This window comes from Homalodisca vitripennis, unplaced genomic scaffold (genome assembly GCF_021130785.1).
Source record: "Homalodisca vitripennis isolate AUS2020 unplaced genomic scaffold, UT_GWSS_2.1 ScUCBcl_13025;HRSCAF=23050, whole genome shotgun sequence".
NCBI classification, from domain to species: domain Eukaryota; kingdom Metazoa; phylum Arthropoda; class Insecta; order Hemiptera; family Cicadellidae; genus Homalodisca; species Homalodisca vitripennis.
This window is the reverse complement of record NW_025789136.1, coordinates 1-4,835: the sequence shown is the minus strand read 5'-3', so window position 1 is coordinate 4,835 and position 4,835 is coordinate 1. Positions and strand designations below refer to the sequence as shown.

The 4,835-nt window shown below is 31.3% G+C and overlaps 1 long non-coding RNA gene across 1 annotated transcript; it reads left to right on the top strand.

The window, feature by feature from the left end:
* The first annotated feature begins 303 nt into the window (after positions 1-303).
* Positions 304-2,498, top strand: LOC124375081. The gene is made up of 2 exons (XR_006923651.1): positions 304-690; positions 2,269-2,498. It is a non-coding gene; the product is annotated as an uncharacterized LOC124375081 (long non-coding RNA).
* Positions 2,499-4,835: the final 2,337 nt, after the last annotated feature.

Below are 4,835 nucleotides of genomic sequence, written 5' to 3'. Positions count from 1 at the left end.
TTGGTAAAATTTAATTTTGTTTTACTTAATTATTCTCAGTACTGAAGACTTTGAAACACCAGTTTCAAGTTCAACCTTCCTTAGTGATTTTGGATTACCTGGAAAGCAGAGCATTGGTACGCATACTAGTTCTCTTTCCTCATTTGATCCTCTAGAGTACTTTTTTACGACACTTCCAGTTTTTTAACAAAAGATTTTTCCACTTAGTTATTGTTGGGTTGCTAGGTGGTTCAACTCCTGGGTAGGCAACCTGAAATTGTCTAATTGCTTCTGTAATGTTGCCAAAAGCAATAGCCCACACACAACACTTCACTTTTTGTCCAACATTAAAAGCCATTTCTCGAACTTCAATACCAGTAAACTGTAATGGAGGAGGTTAGATTAAGTTTTTATAGCACCAACAATATTCTTCAATAAAACAGCTGTTTTTCATAATGAGTGTTGTTAAACAGCTGTTCTTTAAAACTGCAGCGCAGTAATCAAATCAGGTAATTCAAGAAATAAATGTGTATTGGAAACAAGATTTGTAAAATTACCAGCAAGTTATATGTTGTAAATGAGCTCAACTTATATATTTAGTATATATTTTCAGGTCAAAGCCAACCGAAGGATGAAGTGGCTGCGAAGAAGAAAAGAAACAGAACAGACAACAGAAACCGAACTTGGAAACGACAGCCACAGCCTAAACAGGTAATTAAATAAAATTTATTGTCTGTACAACATAATATTAGGAGGAAATTTATCCAATAGATAGAAAATTAGCAGTTTTTATAGAGCCTTAATAATTTGAGTTATGACTGAAAGTACATCGAACTAAAAATAAAAACATACAATATTAGTTTGAGTTGGCAATCATTGTTGTTATGGAAACGGAGCACCCTTTGACATATCAAACAGAGCGAGTGAACCATAGACACAGTTCTTCTCTGCTCTCAATTCACAGGTTGAGCTCATGTAAAGGATTCTTCCAGTTTAGAGGCTACACTAGACAAATACCCACCATGCATATTCTTAAAGCAGCGAGTTGTGGACATGCAAACATACTGAAAAAACTATCGTGAACTGATTCATTGCTGCACTTGTGTGGAAACATTTCTTTATTTTAATTATTGTATTTAAAAAAAATTATTGTACAGCATTTTTATTTAAAACTTTTATTACATAAATTTGTTGGGCAATAAATTCAAAGGTTTCACTTTTAAAATCTGTTGGTTTGATTTGACTCGCTTTTTTCCCTAATTTCCAATATTTATCTCGTGCCAACTATGTGTCACATTCATTATCTCTCTTTCAGAATATTCTTACTTTACTTTTGACTTTTTCCCACCTCAGAACGACAGCAAAGCTTTGCTGGACACTGTTTACTAGAAAATTCTCGATTCTCACATAGTACGTACTTTATAACAGCCCCTAAATAGTAAGTACTTTTATGTTATCTTTATGTGTTTGTTTCAAATCAGTGAACCTAATGTAAGCTTGCTGAGTTTCTTATCCATTAGTAATATTCCTTAAGTTATGTATAAAAACTTCCAACAATTATTGATTAAAAAAACTGATTTTAAATAAAATTGTGTTTATTTTTTGTTTGCATTAACGGTGTATGTTGTTTTTTGTTAAAATTAAAACATTTCTTGTTTACATTTTTGTACCTTATAATTATGTAAAAAAATTATTACGGTACTTGCTTTCATCCTCAAATATGATTTGATACTGTGGAAAATTACAGTAGAATATTGGATCTTTTACTGTATTTGGATATTATTCTCGGATACTGTATGCCATTGTTTATGAAATATCAGATACAAACTTTAATAAATTTATAATTTATTTAACTGATAAAATTGTCATATTTTCAAATTGTAAATCCCTGTCTTGCATATTTTGTAGCAAAAAATAAGTTTGATACAATTTATTAATGGATATATGAAATCGAACATTGTCATATTTTTTAAATTATAAAATCTCGTCACATATTTTGTAGCAAAAACAAGCTTGATAGAAAATTCATTTTATCCAATACTGAAGCTTTAGTTAGTAACATCAAGAATGATAGAATGTGTACTACTCCCACAGGTGGACGAGGAGGAGTACAGTTCCGGATACAATTTATTAATGGATATATGAAATCGAACATTGTCATATTTTTAAATTATAAATCTCGTCACATATTTTGTAGCAAAAACAAGCTTGATAGAAAATTCATTTTATCCAATACTGAAGCTTTAGTTAGTAACATCAAGAATGATAGAATGTGTACTACTCCCACAGGTGGACGAGGAGGAGTACAGTTCCGTGACGTGGTGTCCTCCCTCAGGACAAACCGGAGACGGCAGGACCAGTCTCAATGACAAGTTGGGATACTGATTGGTCTTCACTTGGAAGTGTTGTTTACAAGGTCAAGACTTGCATTTCATTTATACTGGTAATCTTTTTGGTAATTAGTGCTGATAATGTGATTTACCTTTAATTAATGATTATTAAAATAAATTATACTTGTACCATTGTATTCTTTTTTTCAAAACCAAAGATTGGAATTTCTTTAAGAATGTTTGGAAAATATTCTGTAATTGGATTCCCTGTTTATAATCAAGATATTTTCCTTTTAACATAATGCTCCAAAATGTTTGTTGTTTGTCAGTCAAAAAGAGAGAAGATTGTGAGGCAACGGCATTACCCAGGCTATGTGGGACTAATCCTCCTACGAAATTCCATTTTCTGTTAGATACAAGTAAAGCCATTCAAAATTCTTAAAAGATGTTTACACTAACAAACTTATTCATATTAGTAATATTTTTAGTTTTTTTACTCTTAACCCTACAATCGGGCGCTTAACGGAGTTTTCCTCCGTGTATTTTTTATGATTAAAAATAGTACTACTTTTCTGATGTTGGCAGTAGTTTCCCGCAGTGTACTTCACGAGCATCTTTCGGGGAAGCGAAACAATAGCCTCCCGCTTATCTTTGTCAAAATCTGTCAGTATGAGGTCTACTTCCGTGGGAGACCGGACGATTCCTCCGTGAGCGCCCGATGTTGTGTTTGGACGAAATCTCCGTGAGCGCCTTATTGTGTTTAGTTTTTATGGAGTAATAATCCTTGTGCGCCTACATGTGTGGCCTGTGATGGTTTCTTTTTAAGTTTTACAATATATTTATATTTGAATTTTGTGAAATGGAGAATGAAGACGAGAGACTTGTCAGTACAGTACCCGTGTGCTAGGGAACATTTCAGTACTGTTTATGGAGTGATCATTGTCGTTATAAGAACCAGAAAGAAAATGTTTTTAAACTTTGTGTAGTGTGGAAAAAGATTTATAGTAAAGAATAAATTTTTGATTTCAGAGTAATAATCGAAATTACAATTGTATAATATCTTAAGAATTGAAGTAAGTTGTTTTTGTAAGAAGTTAAAAACTAAGTTAATTTCCATATATTATTACAGTAGGCTAAACATTTTTATAATTAATTGCATTATTTCTTAAAATAAATCATGTTGTTATTATACAATAACATTTTTTAAGATTTTGAATTTCTTATTTGAAAAATTCACTACATAAGAGAGTAATTTTTATTTAATTTCTAAAAATGAATATATTACATTGTAATTAAATCAGTATGGAATATTTAAACAAATAAAAACCCTTTAAAAAAAACGACTATGATATCTATTATTCGCATAACTCTGGTAAGGTAAACCTTCCGTGAGTGCCTGATGCGTGTTTCCTAATTTTAAAAGCGCCTGATGGAGGGTTAATATAATAAATAATGTGCCTACCAAAAAACCTCGATCCTAATTCAGCAAATAATTATTCCAGGTTTGTATTCAATGAGCTATTATAATTAAACATAATTGAATACTTCCATATTACATACACAAAATTTCTCTTACCTCTCACCATTTTTATTGGATCTTGTTGAAACAGTTAAGAAGCTCTGTCAAAGTTTATAAAAATACTAAGCAGTATTAACCCGCGCTCCTTTCCCCAGGCAATTTTGTAAGGCTTTTGCACGTTTATAAGCACTTCTCTTTTTCAAGGTGAACTTATAATTTTCTGACACCAACGTTGAGTTTGCCTAGTTGCCCATGAATCAAGATAAAATGTGTAAAAAAGTGTTACATTTCATGACTGTTGTAATTTTACTCCATTCTTCGTATTATTTGTTCTGTAGTTGATTGGTTTGCATGTTTTCCCGATCTAGAAAATATATTATACATACACAGATCTGATAAGCCTACTTTTTTCAAAACAAACAAAGATTGGTTTAGTAACAGACTTTAAGTTTTATAGTAAAAATTAGATTGTTGCTTTGTCCTTTTATATCTGGTATTACAGTACTCAACGCAATAATAGCGAGTAATAAATTGTGTTAAAGTATGGGAGCATTGCATACTTAACACTTAATAGTTACTACAAATGTACAATTAATTATTTTTAATTTTTTTACTAAAACTTTTAATTTTTCTAATCTGGATATATTCCTACTCTGCTCAACAGATGGTTGCAGAAAAGACTGAAAAATAAGAAAGTGTTTGTATCTAGCCTACTCTATGCATTCCACACCATTAAATGTAAACAAATTGGAAAATAGTGGTTAAAGTTAATTAAACCATATGTTTGGTGATGACATAAAACAATGTATACACAAAACAGTTTGATTACATTTAACAGGTTATTTCAATCAATAATGTTTGCTTGCTGTAATGCAACTTTAGAGACCAGTGGGGCATGGCACATAGGGAGTTTTGAAATAAGGGAAAAAAGCATACCATGTTCACCAAAGACCCTAAGAAATGTCCATGTAAAATTTCAGTACAATTGGTTGAATAGTTTACACGTG